The sequence below is a fragment of the Capra hircus genome, chromosome 26, assembly GCF_001704415.2.
Source record: "Capra hircus breed San Clemente chromosome 26, ASM170441v1, whole genome shotgun sequence".
NCBI classification, from domain to species: Eukaryota; Metazoa; Chordata; class Mammalia; order Artiodactyla; family Bovidae; genus Capra; species Capra hircus.
Window position 1 is genome coordinate 50,433,406 of NC_030833.1, and position 22,468 is coordinate 50,455,873.

Genomic DNA, 22,468 nt, shown 5'->3' on the forward strand with positions numbered 1-22,468 from the left:
ATCCATTGGTACAATTCAGCCCATCTTTAAGATGTGTGCTCACTGGATGCTCCCAGAACCAGCCCCATTGATTCTCCAAAAAGAGTAGACTCACAGCAAAAAGATCACCTGAATTAGAGTTCCTTGATATGATTAACTAATGAGGGAAATCGTACTGAAAAACTTGTACATGTAAACTGTTTCTGTGTGCATGTGTGTGCATGTACATATATGCACACCAGCATAGACAATGTTCATCCAGTGATGACTAAAGGATGATACAGTAAAACTGACTATTTGTACCTAACATACTAACTAAAAGTTAAATTCAAGATGTGATCCTCAAAATTATATAACTACACTGTAAGATTAGGATATTACAGTGATGACCCAGAAGACAGTTTCTATGGTTTCACTATCTCACCATCTTTGCATTACCTAAAAATATCCCAAGATCCAAATGCTAAAGGAAAGGCAATATCTCTCTAATGACAGATTGTCCTGACAATTGTCCTGAGTAGAGAAGGGTTACTTTTCTTAACAACTTTATATACATCATTCAGTGAACCAATGAAAGGCCCTTCAATGCCCAAGAAATTCAACAACAGACAGGGGTTACATAAGAATGATCATTTTTCCTTATCTCTTACAACTTCCATAATAAGCAAAGAGACCAATCCAAGACAGCCATTTTCTTTCAATCTCTCAATATATCTTTCTCCCTCTTTCATTATTCCTCTCCCTCCGTCTTTCTCCCTTTCTCTCCTCCTCCTCACACCTTTCAAATTTATCTTACTGAATGTTCTATGTTCAAAACTGATTGGAGGTGTGTGGGCAGTTCTTTACCTCTATATCTTGGGTTTCTTTGAATATCTGGTAATCTTTGACTGCCTATTTTTATGGGAGTGCATCAGTAAAAAATAGGTCAGAGTCCCTGTGTCCATGGATAAAGCGTATTGATTGTGAGCTTTCTTGAAATATTCTGATTCACTGGGGAACCCCCATCTCAGTACTGAGTATTGTTAAGTCTTTATTTCTTGAGATGATGAGACATTCACATGAAAAATTATCTTATTATCCTATTTGGATGATATAAGCTTTGCTTCCAGTTTTCCAGAAATCAAGTGAGCAAGGACATAGGGTCTCCATATTCACTATGTAAATTTTCACCATGTCACCACATTCAATATGTAACCTGTACTTCCCATTTTGCTCTCCATTCTTCAGTCTAGAGATTTCATTTATTCTGTTCAGATAAATCTCCAAAATAAATCATCAGAACTCTGCCAGGATAGGAGGTGGCAGTCACTCAAGTTTCAGAGTAGTGAGAGAATATGGGTCCAAATGCTTTGTAAATAGACTTTAAACAATCCTTCTGTTATTAGCTCTACCTTCATCTGTCCTTTACAGAGGTCCTGAAATCTACCAGTTCCTGGGTCTTTGGGCATTCTATGACACTCAGAATTTGACTTCACTGACTACCAGGTTAGGATTTCACTTTCTTGAACATACAAAATCAATGACACCCATCATCTTCTACATGAGCTTCCAAACTTTCTCTTTTCATACTCTCTTTGTCACTGACAAAATATGCATCTTAAAAATCCTTTTCTCTCACTTGAGTGGGGTTTCAATAGGGAAAAGTCATTAATGTGTTTGTTCTAACCACCGTCTTAAACCAAAATTCTCAACTCAGCTTTTCTTAGAAAAATGTCCCACTACATTGGCAAAGATCCTCAGGGTCTTAAGCTAGAGAAATGATGTGGTTGCAGTCATAATACATTTCCCACAGTGCCAAGTTGGGATATCAAGAAATATTATCGTTTCAAAGATGCTCCTGTAAATCTTCCACAGAAGCGCTATTCATTGGATCTATCTGTTAATCTGTAATGTTTCTCAGAAGTTCTAGTAAATGCAGAGTCTGCAGATCTGTTTTATACCAGAAAGAGTTAGCACAGAGGGGGAAAGCTTCAATTACAGGAACAGTGATTAAATACTATGTCACACAATATCACTATCTTGAAAACTGAAATTATGAGGTACCAGCTGTTGGCTCTAAATTTCTCATAAATGCAAAAGTATACATTAATATCAGTGCAGTATGAAATGCTACAAGATATAGGACAGTACTGTCAGTGAATATATATGCACACCTTTTGAATATTTTTCATTCAGTGTAAATAATCACTTCCTGGGAAATACACTGACATGCTTCTCAAGTAGCTTTATGTTTGGGTCAATATGAATGCTTTAAAGTTATATGTGTTAGATAAATGTTATAGATATGTATATATATATTAGTAGGATTTCTTACCACAGGAATGAAATGCAAAACTGGGTTCTAGCTGTTTGATCTTTAAAGTTCTGTTCAATTTCATCACATACGAGTTATTTCAACAACAACAACAAAACACTTTCAACTCTTTTTTTGTGGCATTTAAACCAGCCAACATCTACTATAATTTTCTAAAATCTCCTTTTAAATTGATTCCTCTAATTTCATGAAAACAGCAAATCACACTTTTCCAATGCCCAGCCCACAGAGGTTAGACTTTCAAATTATAAGTTTTTTCAGCTGCCAATAGCATTGTCAGCAAGAAGCCAAATAATATAGGTCAAGTATTAGGACCTACACTGTATCTATTATTTATGAACACAGTAAATAATAAAAGATAAATAAAAGTGGCTAAACACAACTTTCCCAAAATTTGAAGAAACTAAATTCAGTTGCTTTAACACAAAACCTTTACAAAATGAAAACATCATCGGATGAATGATAATGTAATTTTTCAGCTATAATAAAGAAATAACTTCAGTTCTAGTCTATGTATTATCTTTAATAATTCCAACAGATTATAAATGTGATTCCATTTAAGTTATAGGTAAATGAAATATTAGCAATTTTGTATCATCTATAAATATTTTGCTATTCTGATAAAGTATTATGACATATTAACTTAAAAGGCTTTTCAAAAGTAACATTATCAATCTTACTGACTCTACCTCTGATCTAGATATCACCATACGTTTTATGTTGATCTGTTCTTTACTTTGGGTCTTTATTAGGGTTTTAATGTTGACCTTTACTAATATTATCTTGAATGTACATATTCAGTATCCTGAATTAAAGACAGATCATTATTTTTCACTTAAAAAGTACATAATGACAGTTTTTCCCCAAATACTAATTATTACTCCTAGAGCAATGAATATCAAGTCAAATATCCTACACATACAAATTTCAAAGTTTATATTACAGGTAAAAAATGGAGAAAATTGGATTTCATCTACTTATCTATAGGAGAAAGAAGTGGGTTCCTCCTCCTCCCTTCTTGAAGAAGCAAGAAAAAATCTCACTCTAAACCTTTGGGGGGTATAAACACATACCTCCAAGGATCAATCAGATAAACCCAGTGTTTCTGGTTTTTCTGGTCTAGAGATGTCTCCAAAGTCCTGAACCTCATCTTACTTTGAAACGTAAGCATATACTTCTTGAGGTAGGAAAGCCAGTCTATAGTTCTCATACTATCTCTAAACTTGTAAATCAATTCCCCAAGTCTTGATCTTAGATCAGCATCACAAAATATCAGTAAAATATATCCAAAATGCCCCAACTCTATAGAAACAGAAAAATGTTTCCTCTGTATTCCACACTCTTGCTAGCTTCAATTATTGGCACTATGTATTTTCTTTGACGAATACCTCTAGGATTTCTAATACAAGCAATAAACAAGCAGATATAACCCTTAGAAAATCCAGACATTATGCATGGTATATTTAGTCCATATCATTAACAAAAGTCGCTTTTAAATTTATGTCATCTTGTTTTATTTTATATTATAGGAGTTCCAGACTTCAGAAATAAATTTGGAAAATAATGAATAATATTACTTGAGACCTTTTTAAACTTCCATCAAAAGTTTCCCTCACTAACTTCTAGTAAGCTAATTTCTACCTTTTACATGAATTTGACAATAACATGCCTTTTCTTCCTTTTTTCCTTATTACAATTAAATTATTTCTGAATGTGTCATAACTATGACACATTCAGAACAACTGATATTCTCTCTTTAATTAAGATTTGAAGGATTATTCTTGCCCTTTGTAGCAATTCATTCCATTATCTTTTTCAAATTTCTGTGTCTAAAAATTATATTTCCTAAGCTTCATAAAACCAAATTTGCATTTAAATACAATTCACTTTGCAGAAAAAGACCAGCCTTTAAAAGTATGGTTTAGCTTTAAATGTAGAGATTCAGGATTATGTCAACCACATTAATAGAGTATTTGTTTAAATGCAATACATTTCTGTAAAATGCTACCCATATGCTAATTGAGAATGATTAACCCTAATTCATGATTTATCAAACTAAGCCAGATTAGTTTTTGAGCAGTACCAAAAACTGAACAGAACAATATAGAAAAATAATTAAAATCATACAGTTTATCAGAAAAGATTATATTTCACAGAAGGCAGAGAAGATGCTGAATTATGCAGTCTATATAAAATAATACATTTTTGGCTATTATTTATGCAATATTATTTAATATTTACCTATCATAATTCTAATTTTCTCTTCAGACACGTTATTTGAAAATAAGTGCATTTTACAAATTTAACTGGCCTAATTCTAATTCCTTATATAAACAAACCTATTAAAGATAATAATCTTTCTATAATCTAGACTCAAAATCACAGACATGAACCCAAATAAGTTTTACATGTCACATACTAATTGAGTCAATTTAATCATAATAGAAAACAACATTTGGGAACAAACAGCAATGTAACTCAACATAGCAAGGCAAGAATTTTAAAAAAAATCATAAAATAAATGTAAACATTTGCTATTTCCTACCTAATCAATGTTTCCCTGACCTTTAGTCTTATAAAATCAAAATCTTCATTTACAAAGATATACCTGCATTTTTATAAATGGAGACATATAAGAATTTTGAGTACATAAAAGAAAAAGGAAACACAGCTAGGGTCTCTCAAGAAACAGAAATATTTTGTGAGTACAACTCTTTCTCTATATCTTTAGTCTCAGAGGAACTTTGATGATTTAAGAATAAGTCTAATAGCTTTCTTTTCTGACTCAAGAATTCACCACTCTCTGGACTCAAGACCAGTGACTGGTCTTGAGCAACCTTTTATCTTTGTCTCAACTATTCTTTCTGCCTACCAACTGCTGGTTTAGGAGAAATGTTTGCCAACTTTTTTATTATTTACCAAAAATTCTTCTAACTCTTTATAGGAACTTTTCACCAATTTATTTTAATCCAAAAATGTATCAATGATCTGTTGATATAAATCCAACAACATTATCAACAAATGTAGATTTTCAAGCATTCAGTTCAGTTCAGTTCAGTTCAGTTCAGTTCAGTTGCTCAGTCGTGTCCGACTCTTTGCGACCCCATGAATCACAGCACGCCAGGCCTCCGTCCATCACCAACTCCCGGAGTTCACTCAGACTCATGTCCATCGAGTCAGTGATGCCATTCAGCCATCTCATCCTCTGTCGTCCCCTTTTCCTCCTGCCCCCAGTCTCTCCCAGCATCAGAGTCTTTTCCAATGAGTCAACTCTCACGTGAGGTGGCCAAAGTACTGGAGTTTCAGCTTTAGCATCATTCCTTCCAAAGAACACCCAGGGCTGATCTCCTTTAGAATGGACTGGTTGGATCTCCTTGCAGTCCAAGGGACTCTCAAGAGTCTACTCCAACACCACAGTTCAAAAGCATCAATTCTTTGGCGCTCAGCTTTCTTCACAGTCCAACTCTCACATCCATACATGACTACTGGAAAAACCATAGCCTTAACTAGATGGACCTTTGTTGGCAAAGTAATGTCTCTGTTTTTCAATACGTTATCTAGGTCGATCATAACTTTTCTTCCAAGGAGTAAGTGTCTTTTAATTTCATGGCTGCAGTCGCTATCTGCAGTGATTTTAGAACTCAAAAATATAAAGCCTGAGACTGCTTCCACTGTTTCCGCATCTCTTTCCCATGAAGTGATGGGGCCGGATGACATGATCTTCGTTTTCTGAGTGTTGAGCTTCAAGCCAGCTTTTTCACTCTCCTCTTTCACTTTCATCAAGAGCCTTTTTAGTTCCTCTTCACTTTCTACCATGAGGGTGGTATCATTTGCATATCTGAGGTTATTGATATTTCTCCCAGAAATCTTGATTCCAGCTTATGCTTCTTCCAGCCCAGCGTTTCTCATGATGTACTCTGCATAGAAGTTAAATAAGCAGGGTAACAATATACAGCCTTGAACTACTCCTTTTCCTATTTGGAACCAGTCTGTTGTTCCATGTCCAGTTCTAACTGTTGCTTCCTGAGCTGCATATAGGCTTATCAAGAGGTAGGTCAGGTGGTCTGGTATGCTCATCTCTTTCAGAATTTTCCACAGTTTATTGTGAACCACACAGTCAAAGGCTTTGGCATAGTCAATAAAGCAGAAATAGATGTTTTTCTGGAACTCTTGCTTTTTCGATGATCCAGTGGATGTTGGCAATTTGATCTGTGGTTCCTCTGCCTTTTCTAAAACCAGCTTGAACATCTGCAAGTTCATGGTTCACATATTGCTGAATCCTGGCTTGGAGAATTTTGAGCATTACTTTACTAGCATGTGAGATGAGTGCAATTATTTGGTAGTTTGAGCATTCTTTGGCATAGCCTTTCTTTGGGATTGGAATGGAAAGCATTAGCAGCCATCCTTAAGACTGGAATCTTTTGAAGACTCTTAATTCCTAGTTCTCTGGTAGCTGGAACAAGCAGTTCATTTTATTTTATTTTTATTTTCTCCCCAAAATATTTGTACTTACTCTTTAAGGATTATAAAATTTCTTGTTCATAAAGTTGCATTTCACCTCTTTCAGGAGACAAAAGTAATTTTTGAAAACATTACTTCCCATACAACTTTATAAGAGGTATGGGCTGATCACTATCTAGAAAATATAAAATTTTACAATTTTCCCAATTAAACTTGCCTGTGATGATATTATACTAATAATTAGTAGCAATTGAACCCACCAATGTCTTGGTTACTCAAGTTTAGATAAATTGTATATATGTTTAAATATCTGGATAGTCATAATTTCCAGTCACTATTGACTTTACTTTGTATATTCTGACAGCACCAGCATATCCACACACAGTCCATATATGCTCAGTGTCCTTAAAACCTTTTGATTGTCTGTCCCTGCTGCTGTTTTTCTAGAACTCGAGTACCAATAAAAGCTATTGTATTGGTGCTATAAATTTGTTCATATTTTTATTAGGTATTATTTAAGCAAGTGCTCTAATACAATCTGCAGCTTTATGATCAGCAACAATTTTTAAGCAATAAATTTTCAGATAATTTATACCATGAAGCAACTGAAATTCCTGCAGCCAGTATCCTGAAAATTCACAGTCACATTCAGCCTTCATGGTTTGTTCAAGTTTGCTTTGTGATCCATACACCAATCAGCAATTCAGATCCACTCTGTAGTTGCTGGGTCTACTCATTCAACACACAATTGGAATCTTGTTTTTATTTTGTTTTTATTTTTCCACAGGATCAACTTTTTTCTCTTTTTATATTAGTTTTCATTTATCATTATCAGTGAGAAACATTATCAATCATTTTTCTATTTCCATAAATTGTTGTTGTTGTTCAGCTCCTAAGTCATGTCCAACTCTTTGAGACCCTATGGACTTCAGCACAACAGGCATCCCTATCCTTCACTATCTCCTGGAGTTTGCTCACACTCGTGTCCATTGGGTTGGTAACGCTATCTAACCATCTCATCTTCTGTCACCACATTCTCTTCCTGCCTTCAATCTTTCCCAGCATCAGGGTCATTTCCAATGAGTCGGCTCTTCCCATCAGGTGGCCAAAGTATTGGAGTATTCAGCTTCAGCATCAGTCCTTCCAATGAATATTCAGCACCGATTTCCTTTAGGATCGACTGGTTTGATCTCCCTGTAGTCTAAGGGACTCTCAAGTCTTCTCCAGCACCACAATTGAAAATCATAAATTCTTCTCTGTTCAGCCCTCATTATGGTCCAGTTCTCACATCTGTACAGGACTACTGGACAAACCATAGCTTTGACTATATAGACCTTTGTTGGCAGAGTGATATCTCTGCTTTTTCATATGCTGTCTAGGAATGTCATAACTTTTCTTCCAAGTATCTTTTAATTTCATGGCTGCAGTCACAGTCTGCAGTGATTCTGAAGCCCAAGAAAATAAAATCTATCACTCTTTCAATTTTTCCCCATCTATTTGCATGAAATGATGGGACTGGATGCCATGATCTTAGTCTTTTGAATGCTGAGTTTTAAGCCTGCTTTTTAACTCTCCTCTTTCACCCTCATCAATAGGGTTTATAGTTCCTCTTCACTTTCTGCCATTATAGTGTTATTGTTAATATTTCTCCTAGCAATCTTTATTTCAGCTTGTGAGTCATTCAGCCTGGCATTCCCCATCAGGTACTCTGCATATAAATTAAATAAGGAAGGTGACAATATACAGCCTTGACATTTCCTTCCCAGTTTTGAACCAGTCTGTTGTTCCATGTCCAGTTCTAACTGTAGCTTCTTGTGTTGAATATAGGTTTCTCAAATAGGAGGTCATATTTCCCATATAATATTCTTCAGTTAGACACTTCAGTTACACATGCCATTTATAAAAGTATTCCAAAAGCCTTAAAATGAGGCTTTGGACCATGGGCAGTAACTCTATTTTATTCCATATTAACTATAGCAGATGTTTACTCTTTTTTACTGCAACATGGTGGGGAAGGGGCACAGTTCAAAGAGGATAGAATACTTGCTTCCTTGTTTACATTTTCCCATTGCAATGGAACTCAGGCAACAGAAAAAACGGGGAGACGGGGTAGCGGGATAACAAAGTATCTGTGAAGAGGAAATGAAAGTAACCTAATTGTACATTCCAGCCCAATTATGTTACTCAATTTTTTTAAATTATTTATTTATTTTTAATATAAATTTCTTTATCTTAATTGGAGGCTAATTACTTTACAATATTGTATTGATTTCACCATACATCAACATGAATCCACCCAAGTGTACACGTGTTCCCCATCTTGAACCCTTCTCCCACCTCCCTCCCCGTACCATCCTTCTGGGTCATCCCAGTGCACCAGTGCCAAGCATCCTGTATCCTGCATCAAAGCTGGACTGGCAATTAATTTCATATATGATATTATACATGTTTCAATGCCATTCTCCCAAATCATCTCACCCTCTCCTCTCCCACAGAGTGCAAAAAACTGTTCTATACATCTGTGTCTCTTTTGCTGTCTCACAATTTTAATACCAAATGTATAAGAAAAAAACTATTACTGAGCTTTTCAGAACTGTGGAATTGTCTTCATTATTTATGAGATAGGCTTTATAATTATCTTATTTTACAGAAGAAGAAACCCATATAGAAAAATTAAGTAAATTCCTATTGTCATGCATACAATGTAGGCAGCAGAAACAGGCTTCTAACTCACACAGTTCAGATCCACAGACCTTATTCTTAACCTCCGCACTAGACTGACATCCCTCTAACCATTTCAACATGTTTCCTCTTGTTTCTTTATCACTGGTCCTTAAGTGGCTCATTTGTAGCCCAAGAAGTTGACATTATTACTTTCTACTATATACATAACATGATTTTGCATATATTCCCATTGACATTTTGACTGATTTCTAACTGTTTATCATTTAGCCCAAAGAATGGTTAGTTTGGACTTCATTTTCAGTTAGGTATGTAGATATCTAAGTTCAATTCCCAAAGCTTTACATGCAAGAAAGTATAAACATATTAGTTAAAATCTGAAAAGTAAATAAGTAGAAAACATATTTATATAAAGCAGTCCCATAATTAAAGCTGAGAATGGGAAAATAAGAAGGTTCAATTCAGTTCAGTTGTTCAGCAATGTCCGACACTTTGCAACGCCATGGACTGCAGCATGCCAGGGTTATCTATCGCAAATTCTAAAACTCAGAAGGTAAAAGTAATATGCATGGGCTACAGTATAGGCATGTAATTTAGGCTACTTTTGTATAGCTGACAAGAACCTTCTGCACAATTCCATTTCTTTCTACTCATAATCCTAATAAATATACAAATCTGCATTCAGAAAACATAAAATATCCTATGCACACTTAGACCCAGTAATTCTCATTTGTTTGAAATATAATGCTTAAGTATTTAGACTCTCTAAACACTTGGACTTGTAAGTCTTGTTTAAGAGTGTATTTTACTGATGGAAACATTCTTTTTAAACTTCATACTCATGTATTTTACATATGTATGTTAGATTGCTTTCAAATACCATCAGTGAAAGTTTTCTGCTAGTGCAGAATGACAGCATATAAATTGTTATGGAAAAGCAAATTATGATGGAAAGCACACTGAAACAGGATTGGGTTCTCACATTTTTATCCCTAATATTCCCAGCAATGGGCTCTGTGACTATTCTTCCTTAATAACTTAGATAATAATTTGTTGTTGTTGTTGTTGTTTAGTCACTCAGTCTTATCTCTTTGGCCGCCCCATTTACTGCAGCACATCAGGCTTCCCTGCCCTTCAGTCCAAACTCCTGGAGTTTGCTCAAACTCATGTCCATTGAGTCAGTGATGCCATCCAACCATTATCTCCTGCCATCCCCTTCTCCTCCTTCACTCAACCTTTCCCAGCATCAGGATCTTTTCTAATGAGTCAGCTTTTCACAACAGGCAGCCAAAGTGATGGAGCTTCAGCATCAGTCTTTCCAATGAATATTCAGGTTTGATTTTCTTTAGAATTAATTGGTTTGATCTCCTTGCAGCCCAAGAGACTCTCGAGTCTTCTCCAACACCACAATTCAGTGTTTGGCCTTCTTTATGGTCCAACTCTCACATCCATACATGACTATTGGAAAAACCACAGCTTTGACTGTATGGACCTCTGTTGGCAAAGGAATGTCTCTGCTTTTTAATACACTAGGTTTGTCATAGGTTTTCTTCGAAGGAGCAAGAGTCTTTTAATTTCATGCTTGGATAATAATACATGTTATTAATTTCATTTTATTGAAATGCGCTTATAAAATGTTTTAATTCATAAATAATATATGACATTATAGAATATACAAATGCATAAGTTAAATAAGTCTTAATAAAACAGAAGCCCCAGATAATCAATAGGAAAATATAGTATAATATTTTTGTATACCTGTCTTAGTCTCCTTAGGCTGCTATATAAAAATACCATAGAAAGGATGCATAAATGAAGGAATTTATTTCTCACAACTGGAGGTTAAAAAGTATAAAATAAAATTTAAAAAATTCCGACTGATTATGCTCCCTGACAAGGGCTGCTTTCCTGACCTCAGATGGTTCAGTTTAGTTGCTCAGTCGTGTCTGACTCTTTGTGACCCAATGAATCGCAGCATGCCATGCCTCCCTGTCCATCATTAACTCCCGGAGTTTACCCAGACTCATGTCCATCGAGTCAGTGATGCCATCCAGCCATCTCATCCTCCGCCGTCCCCTTCTCCTCCTGCCCCCAATCCCTCCCAGCATCAGGGCCTTTTCCAATGAGTCAACTCTTCTCATGAGGTGGCTAAAGTATTGGAGCGCATGAGGTGGCTAAAGTATTGGAGTTTCAGCCTCAGCATCAGTCCTTCCAATGAACACCCAGGACTGGTCTCCTTTAGGATGGACTGGTTGGATCTCTTTGCAGTCCAAGGGACTCTCAAGATTCTTCTCCAACACCACAGTTCAAAAGTATCAATTCTTTGGCACTCAGCTTTCTTCACAGTCCAACTCTCACATCCATACATGACCGCTGGAAAAATCATTACCTTTTCATTATGTCCTCGCATGGAAGAAAGAGAGACAAAGAGGAAGCAAGCTCTCTGCCATTTCTCTTTTAAGGACACTAACCCCATCGTGAACAGCCCCACTCTCAAGATCTCACCTCAATCTAATTACCTCTCAAAAGTCTAATCTCCAAATACCATCACACTGGGAGTTAGGACTTCAATATATGGGTTTTGGGGGAACACACTTCTGTCCTAACATTCTGTCTCTTGCCCCCTAAAATGCATGTTCTTCTAACAAGAAAAATGTATCCCTTCCATCTGAACATCAGTAAGAGTTTTAATTAATTTTAGTATCAATTCTAAAGTCCAAAGTCTCATCTAAATAGTATCTGAGTCACATAAAATGAGGGTGATTTGAAGTATGATTTACCTGGAGGCAAAATGTCTCTCCAGCTGTGAGCCTGTGAGAACAAACAAGTTATGGGCTTTCTAAATGCAATGGTGAAACAAGCATAAAACAGATATTTATTCTAAAAGGGAAAATGGGAAAGAAGAAAGAATGACAAGTCTCAAGCAAGTCCAAAACCTTATAATACAAGTTCCATTTGATTTTAAGACTTGGGAATAATCCTCTTTGGCTTTATGCTGTCTTCCAGACCAACTGTGGCAAGGGTTCACACCAAGACTCTGTTAGGCAGGGGTCAAGCTCCCAATCCTCCAAGTATACACAACCCCAAGGCTCCAGATAGCCTCCATCTGAGCCTGTACTCGCTCCCTTAACACACACACACACACACACGCGCGCGCACACACACACACACACACACACACACACACACACACACTTTGAAACCAAGGTCCGTCTAGTCAAGGCTATGGCTTTTCCAGTGGTCATGTATGGATGTGAGAATTAGACTTGAAGAAGGCTGAGCGCCGAAGAATTGATGCCTTTGAACTGTGGTGTTGGAAAAGACTCTTGAGTGTCCCTTGGACTGCAAGGAGATCCAACCAGTCCATTCTAAAGGAGATCAGCCCTGGGTGTTCTTTGGAAGGAATGATGCTAAAGCTGAAACTCCAGGACTTTGGCCACCTCATGTGGAGAGTTGACTCATTGGAAAAGACTGTGATGCTGGGAGGGATTGGGGGAAGGAGGAGAAGGGGATGACAGAGGATGAGATGGCTGGATGGCATCACTGACTTGATGGACGTGAGTCTGAGTGAACTCTGGGTGTTGGTGATGGACAGGGAGGCCTGGCGTGCTGCAATTCATGGGGTCGCAAGGAGTCGGACACGATTGATCGACTGAACTGAACTGAACTGAATTGAATGTAGGCCCAATGATCTCTGAACTGCCTTTTAAGTCATTTTCCCTTTGTCTTAAAGAATAGCATACATTCACAACTGTATAGCTCTATGGTCCAAAGCTGTAGTATCTAAGAAGCCTGGCAGTCTTCATTTCATACTGTCTCCATCTTCTTCAAACCAACATTTCTGCTCTTATAATCCCATAATCTATTTATCAAGTGATTAATCCCTTTGTGTTTTCTTCTAGACACACTTTTTTTTTTCAATATGAACAGATTTAATATTTTTCAAAATATTTAATTCTGGTTCCTTTTTGCTTCAGATTTTCTTCTTCAATTCATTTCTTTCTTCTTGCACTTTTATTTAAGCAGTTAGGAGGAGCCAAGCCATTCCTTTAACACTTTGCTTAGAAAGCTCCTCAGCTAAGTGTCCCACTTCAGTGCTCACAAATTCTGCCTTCCACAAAACACTAGAATGTGGACACAATTTAACCAAGTTCTTTGCCAATTTATAAGATAACATTTCTAACACATTCCTTTGAGATCTTACCAGAATCATCCGTAATGTTCGTTTCTAGCATGAACCTCAAAACTCATCTCCCAGTTCCAAAGTCACTCCCATGTATTTATGTATTTGTTGCAGCACCACCCACACTTCTCAGTACTAAATTCTTTCTTCATCTGCTCAGTCTGCTATAGCAAAATACCATAGGTAGGAAGGCTTCAACAAGAGGAACTTATTTCTCATAATTCTGGAGGTTGGGAAGTCCAAGATCAAGATGCTGGCCAAAGACACAGATGTGTATAACGGACTATTGGACTCAGAGGGAGAGGGAGAGGGTGGGATGATTTGGGAGAATGGCATTCTAACATGTATACTATCATGTAAGAATTAAATCGCCAGTCTATGTCTGACGCAGGATACAGCATGCTTGGGGCTGGTGCATGGGGATGACCCAGAGAGATGTTATGGGGAGGGAGGTGGGAGGGGGGTTCATGTTTGGGAACGCATGTAAGAATTAAAGATTTTAAAATTAAAAAAAAAAAAAGATGCTGGCCAATTCACCTTCCCTATGACAGCTCTCTACCTGGTTTGTTGTCAGCCTTTTCCCTGTGTCCTCACATGACAGAGACAGCTTTCTGAGACCTTTACCTTTTACAAAGGCAGTAAACCCATCCTGATGGCCCCACCCTCATGACCTCACCTAAATCTAATTGTCCCCCAAGACCTCTCTTCAAATACCATCATCTTAGGGATTAGAACTTCAACATATGAGTTTGGGGCGGACATAATGCATTCCGCAGCAATGTCCATCCAGCCTGTTTTAAAACTTCATTTCATTAGCAATATGTAGTTCCATTTGATTTTACACATACAGAGGTATTCATTTCTAGAAAGTCAATTATATTCCTCAACCATTTCAATCCCACAACTCAGAGGTAACTAAAATTAATAGGCTGAGGTTTTTTTTTTTTACTCCATGTTTTTTCTGTTTTTACAAACATAAAATTATGTATACATTATGAGGGATTTTTTAAAATGAAAATATTTTACATATTTTTGTAGAGCAGGCTCATTTTCTGTACATATATCCCTGCCTCATTCTCTTTAAATAGATAAATTGTAATCCTTAGTGTGTGTGTAGTAAAATTGTTCAATTTTTTCTCCATTTAATAGAATTTCAAACTGTGTTCTCAATATATTGCTACTGAAAGTCCTTATACACAGTAAAATTTTAAATGCATATGTTTACATTACAATAAGATTTTAAACATGTGAATATGCCTTATTCTTGTACATTAAGGTACTTACTCTTTTTCCCAATGATCAAGAAACCTATATCTGAGAAATATACGCTCAGTAATGGAACTGTTCAAACAAGAATGCATGGAGAGAAAATTCATATTCAGTTTCTAATTCCCAATATAAAACTTTTGAATCTTCATCAAGGCTACAGACTTGAAAGACATTTAATTCCAGTATATCCTCTCTTTATAGAGACAGGTGGTTTTATTATACTGCATTATCATAATCTCAAAGTCTAAAGAAGGAGAATATGAAATACAGAGATCGAAAACCTAAAGCTCTCCTCTTATGTCTCTTCTTTATTATAGAAGGAAGAAGGAAAAGAGAAAAATGAGGTCAGATTCTAAAGTCCCTTCTCATCCTGGAGCTGAACTCTCAGGCATGTGAGCAGGCAGGGACATTTATTCTCTAAGTTACAGAGAGATATGCTACAATCAAAAATACTGGGTCTAATGGAACACTTGGCTGGATTTAGTAAGGGAATCATGCAAGCTTAGAGAAAAGTCCAAAGGGTGGCCATTCCCCCCCAAGCTGCTGGCACAACAGCCATAACAGAATAAGTGAAATGGAAGCACTGTTTCTAAATCTCAGTGGTTATATAGAACAAGAGACTTGGAAATGACCAAGTGTGTCAGTAAAGAGTCTTAAAATGATGGAGAGTCCCGTGAACTCTCAGAAGCCTGGAGTTAGAATAAAGAAGCCACTTTGAGATGAGAATCAATGCCTGAACCACTGAACCACCCAAGTGCCCTTAACTGGGTGAATAGATAAACAAACTGTGGTTCACCTTTTAGCTCCTAAGTTCCAACACTCTTCTTTGAATCACCTCTCCTACAGCATCACCACGTTGTTAATGTAATCTATGCTTACTCACTCTGCAGTAGCTGAAATGCACTCTTCTCTCTGCTACAGTATTTTATTAAAACTGCATCAATAGCAACATTCAATGAATAAGCAAGAGTCACTTTCATCCCTCTCTCCAGGCCACAAAATATTTTACATGCCTGTGATTGAACTGCTCTGGTTGCCATGTCTTCCCATGGGATACAGATCACAGGCCTGGCACTGACATTTTCCCTGCTTGCCCAGCTGTCTGAGAGTGATAACACCGCAGTCACAGATCTGAACATAGAGCCACACAGCCACTCTTGGTGCTTGCTTCAAAAAAGGGAAAAAAATCACTTTATATCCCAAAGCTCAATAAAATCAAGCTTCTCTTACTTAATAGAAAAGTGTTCTATTTATTTCTGGTAACCAGTGAACATTGGATTCTCAAAGGATCTTACTTGATGAAACAGTTGACCTTTAGCGTCCATACTTATTACACCAACAAAATTAAAGTACATTTTTAAAAGCATTAATTTCCAATTACCAAGACCTCACAAATTAAAATAATATATCCCCCTTAAAAGCTATTGCCAGATAATTGCAGTATAACCTGTCTTCAGCACTGTATTGTCAAAGGTGCTCAAGTTCAGTATGGTAATATATTAATTAGAAACGAATTCTTTAGGTTTCCAAAAGCTGAGCCAAAGATATATTACTTGTTTTTCTTCATTGGAAGTTTTGTACTTTTTAATTTCTTCCTTTCTATCTAAATTAAAAATCACTCAGGGAAAAATTATACTTTTTTAAAAAATGAAATAGCATATTTAAAGGCTTATCTATTGCTGAATCAGTATTAAAATACTAAATACATGGAATGCTAGATTGTAATTATAGGCCAATGAATAGTCAGAAATGGTGTAAACAACTAGTATATTGCCACTTGCTCCTATTAGGGGAAATTTTAATCCAAAACTCTATAAATGTGAGGTTTTTGCTTTCGTTAACTCTTGTTGTCTAAATCAATAATTTCCCTAAAATCAGACTACACATTTAAGAGTGAACAATGTTTAATGTCTTACAGTTATTTAAATGTCAGTATTTGTAAAGAGAATGTTAAAGCCACATAATACATTGTGTCAAGTTGCTTCAGTTGTGTCCAACTCTTTGCAACACTATGGACTGCAGCCTGCCAGTCTCCTCTGTCCATGGGATTCTTCAGGCAAGAATACTGGAGTGGACTGCCATGTCCTCCTCAGGGGATGTTCCCAAACCAAGGATCAAACCCACATCTCTTATGTGTCCTGCATTGGCAGGTGGGTTCTTTTACTAGCTGAGCTACCAGGGAAACTCTTTATCACTAGAACTATAACAAACCTGATTTTAATGTGGCACAGACCTCTTTCATATGTTTCTTGTTATTTGTTCCTGGTTGCTAACTGTTGCTTAAGAACGAGTGAAAGTCGTTCAGTCCATGGACTATACAGTCCATGAAATTCCCCAGGACATAATGATGCAGTGGATATCCTTTCCCTTCTCCAGGAAATAAATCCTCCCAATCCAGGGATCAAACCAAGGTCTCCCACATTGCAGGTGGATTCTGTACCAGCTGAGCCACAAGGGAAAGCCAAGAATACTGGAGTGGGTAGCCTATTCCTTCTCCAGCAAATCTTCCTGACCCAGGAACTAGGCAGATGTGTCTGACTCTTTGAAACCCCATGAACTATACAGTCCATAGAATTCTCCAGGCCAGAATACTGGAGTGGATAGCTGTTCCCTTCTCCAGGGGATCTTCCCAACCCAGGGATCGAAGCCAGGTCTACCTCATTGCAGGCAGATTCTTTACCAGCTGAGCCATCAGGGGATACCTAAGAGCCAGAGTCTCCTATAAAAGAAGGACTTATGACATCCAAACTACCTTCTCTTGCAGAGTTGCAGAATTTCTCTAAGAGCTTAAGACAGTCCAAAATGGACTTTATGCAGGAAAAGACAGCAATGCCTCCTCCATCCACTCACATGGAAGGGGAAGCATAAGGATCCAGGGACCTGTTACAGACTCAATGCATGGCTGGACCCGCAAAGCATTCTTCCCCATTCTGCTAGGCTGGAAAGCTTGGGGCTCTCTGAAGTGCTATGACTGGGACATTTGGGATGTCATATCTACAGGGTTGTGGGTCAATTGCCTTCTCCCTTAGCTGAGTCTGAAACTTTTTAGTTGTTTTAAAACATAATTTTACTTAAATAAAAAAACACATTTCTGCTGGGAGCCAGTGTGAGGAATCCCGCCCGTGACAAGGTCATGAGGAAGGAAGCTGACATACACAAGGTGTGCTCAGACTTCAGGGGCCCCTCTGGAAATTCCTAAGCATGTACCCCAACAAAAATCTGCCGGCTTTTGTGCTCTGCTTTTCCACTCTTCTGACATTTTCTGGAAAAAGTCAATTCAGGGCTTTAGTCTTCTGCATTTGAAAGAGTGTTTCAATCCAAATACACCTCTGATGGCTTTCTAGCCTGCCTGCAGGACTCATACAGCTGCGCGTGTGATTGTTTGAGGCCTCCTGACCGCAGGAGGCACAGGAAGCTTAAAACATCCTAGGAATGTAGGGGCTTCCGAGGAGTCAAAATCTTTAGAATAGGACTGATTAAAGGTTTCATTTGTTGAGTCAATGCTTGCTGCCAAATTTTCATATCCTTTATTTTTAGATATAGTTGGTATATAGAAAAACAAGTATTAGACCTGGTATTAGCAACATTAGATCTTTAAGTTAAGAACCTTCTTTGTTATAACCCACTGCACCTTTGTTCTATAGAGATGTAACTTTAATGCTTTAAGGAGATGCAGATTAAAGGAAAACACTTCAGGGGAATCAAATTTAACATTCATTAAGGAAGAGAGCCAAAAAGTGTTAACAAGCCTCTTGGCCAGAAGATACTGTAAATCACCTGAGACCTTTTGTATACAAAATGATGTATAGAAAGAGTCTGGGCTGCGAATGCTACATAATTTTGTGTTATCCATTGATCTCCATTTTTTTATCAAAAGTATAAAAGGCCTTCTGAACAATAAAGGATTGGACCAGTTTCTCAGACCAGCTTCTCGAACTAGTCTCTCGGCCTGGTTTCTTGGGAATCTGGCTCCCCCCGTGTTTTTCTCTCTCTTTCTTTTTCTCTCCCTTTCCCTCTCTCTGCTCTTTACTTTAATTTCAGGCTGAATCTCCACCTGGGGCACGGAGGCTCACCAGGTCTACTTACTTGCCCTGGCTGTTAAGACCCGCGCGAAAGGGAGCTTAAGGTGAGGCACCCTTAGATATTCAAGCGGGTGGCCCAACGTAGATGGTGTAAATTCCTTGTCTGGAATTTTATTGGCCTTCCGCGTAAACCAAGCTATTCAGCCCTCTTCCTCCACTTAATCTTCCTACTATGCTGTAGTTTCTTAATCTAATCTTATATCAATCAATAAACAAGTCTTTTCACACCAACGCCGTCCACCCTTTGAATTCCCTGGATCCACCGGTGCTGGACCCCGGCACATTTCCCTTCAACTTCACACAATACAGTGATATATAATTTTTATTAAGTCAACAGTATTCCTCAACCCCTCCAATTCCACACTCCTCAGATAACTAAAGTAAGAGAGATCTTTTCTCTTTCCTTTCCTATCCCTCCCAAAAGCCACTGATACCAGGCACTGCCCTGACAATATACTTTGCTCAAAGAGTACTATCATATGTTCCATAGAAAGCACACTTTAAATGGGTGAATTATAGGCTATGTGTATTATAATCTCAATAAAGCCATTTTAGATATATACACGTGTGTGTGCATGCATGAATGCTCACTTAATCGTATCTGACTCTTTGTGACTCTGTGGGCTATAGCCTACCAGGATCCTCTGTCCAAGGGATTTTCTAGGCAAGAATACTGGAGTAGATTGCCATTTCTTCCTCCAGGGGATCTTCTCGACCCAAGGATTGAACTTGCATCTCTTGCATCTCCTGCATCTGCAGGCAGATTCTTTACCACTCTACCACCTGGGAAACCATATACATATACATACTTGCATGCTAAGTCGCTTCAGTCATGTCTAACTCTGTGCGATCGTATGAACTGTAGCTCACCAGGCTCCTGCATCCATGGGATTCTTCAGGCAAGAACACTGGAGTGGGTTGCCATGCCCTCCTCCAGGGACTCTTCCCAACTCAGGGATCAAATCCAAGTTTCTTAAGTCTGTTGCATTGACAGGTAGGTCCTTTACCACTAGCGCCACCTAGGAAGTATACACATGTGTATGTGTATAAATGCATTCTGGTGTCTATTATGTGTACAGATATATATGCCTCTGTATTTTTTATTTAGTCACTCAAGCGCAAATTTGACGGATCCAGAATCAGTTCCAATGCCTCCTGAGTATGTTAATTAGGAGAAGAATTTCAAGAGTAAGAAAATGAACCTGGGTCATGAGGGCAAGCTACAGGAATGAAAGGAATTCATTCTCCTAACAAACCAAAGTAGGACAAGTCATAAAAACTCTCTGCCCTCCCAGACAGTTGTACAGGCCTCCCCTGCTCTACAAATTGGTAATAATGATGCTCACTCTGAGAATTCATTTGTACACTGATGTGAAAGCCTCTGAGTAGATGTAAAGTATCATTATGTTATTACATGTGGCCCATGGGTCTCATTGATATGTACACTGTCAAATCCAATTTTTCTCCCTTCTGCTGCTGAAAGAAAATTGAAAAAGCAATATGCTGGTGTTATTAAAGCCCATTTGGGCTTTGCCATATTTCATCCTCAAGTCAATTAACATATTTGTCTAAGTGTATAATTGATGTTTGATACTGCATTGTCCTTATATTTTATGTCATGTGACCTGAAACATGGAAGCCACCTAGATGTCCATCAACAGATGCATGTATAAAGAAGCTGTTGTACATATATACAATGGAATACTACTCAGGTATAAAAAGGAACACATTTGAGACTGTTCTAATGAGGTGGACGAACCAAGAGCCTATTATCAAAGTGAAGTAAGTCAGAAAGAGAAATATAAATAGTGTATACTGATGTGTATATATGGAATCTAGAAAGATGGTACTGATGACTTTATTTTCAGGGCAGCAATGGAGAAACAGTCATAGAAAACAGACCTAAGGACATGGGAAGGGAGGGGTGGAGGAAGAGGGTGAGATGTATGGAGAGAGTAACATGGACATTTATAATACAATATGTAAAATAGATAGCCAATAGGAATTTGCTATATGACTCAGGGAACTCAAACAGGGGCTCTGTGACAATCTGGAAGGATGGGATGGGGAGGGAGCAGGAAGGGAGTTTAGGGAGGGAGGGGGCATGGGTGTACATATAGCTGATTCTTGTTGATGTATGACAGAAACTACAAAATTCTGCAAAGCAAATATACTTCAATTAAAAAAATTAAGTGGTAGAAAAAAGGGAAAAAAGGATATAATACATCATATATTCATGAGGGCAAAACAATTATCTCATGTGAAAAACATAGACAGTATTTTGATCTTGCAGTTGCATATATATATGTATGTATGTATGTACGTATGTATGTATGTATATCATTACTTTCTCAGGGAATGTAAGCCATGTTATTTCCTTAGTTTTACACTCATAGGATATAACCCTTGTCTGCTATTACCTGCCAATTACACTTGATAGACTTATGTCAGCTCTTGAAATTATAACTTTCTTCTCCAAGTTCAAGCTCCATTCTTCTCTAATTCACATGTCTCAGGCTTCATCCTATTCCTTTAACCAGCCTGGCTCATTCTCACAGCTTATAGCTGACAATAACACATGCCACGTGACCTCTCATTTTGTAATCAATCTTCTTCCAAGTTCAAGCTTCCTTCATGCTCCTGCTTTTTATTTCCATCGTTGTTTTTGGATGGTTGTAAAGTTTTTCTTTTTTCTTGTTCTTTAGACTTGTTAGCTGATCTTGGTTTTCCCAGACTGATTGATGATGTCCTCTAAAATATCTTTCTTTTGGCAAATTTTTCACTCCTGACTTCTAGTAGTTTTACTCACATAAATTCAGGTATTGAAACATAAACAAAAAATCCTAGAATTATTCTCCATAGACAGAAGCCTTTACAAGGAGAGGAAGAAAGGAGAACCTAAACAAAACTTTATCAAAAGACTATTCTCTGTTAATTCTGTAAATAAAAGTCTACCATATTAAACTGGGCCAGAGTCATTTGACCACTGTTAGCATGGTCCTGCCAAAACACCGGTTCTCCAACTGACTGCAGTTGGGTAAAATACTATCAAACAGCATTGCATACTACAAAGAAATAGTTCATGAGTAACCTGATGCAACAAACTTCATATGTTGTCTTATATTTTTTAAATGCCACAGCCAACCCAACCTTCCATAACCACCATCCTGATCAGTCACCAGTCATCAACACTGAGGCAAGACCCTCCAACATCAAAAATATTATATTCACTGTAAGTTCAGATGATAGCTAGCTGCTACACACTTAATAGAGTACATTATAGTCTAAGCATAACTTACATATGGGCAAATGTGGCTAAGATGGCCAAGGAACAAAATTACACCTAATTACAGTGCAACTACTGATGAGAAAAGCAGAATACTAACAGGAAACATCTACTGCTAATAAAAAAATAAAATAAAATAAAACAAGATAGGTAGGAGGAGCAGAATCATGGTACAGTCAAGAATCATACCTCCAAGTGGGCAACCCACAAAT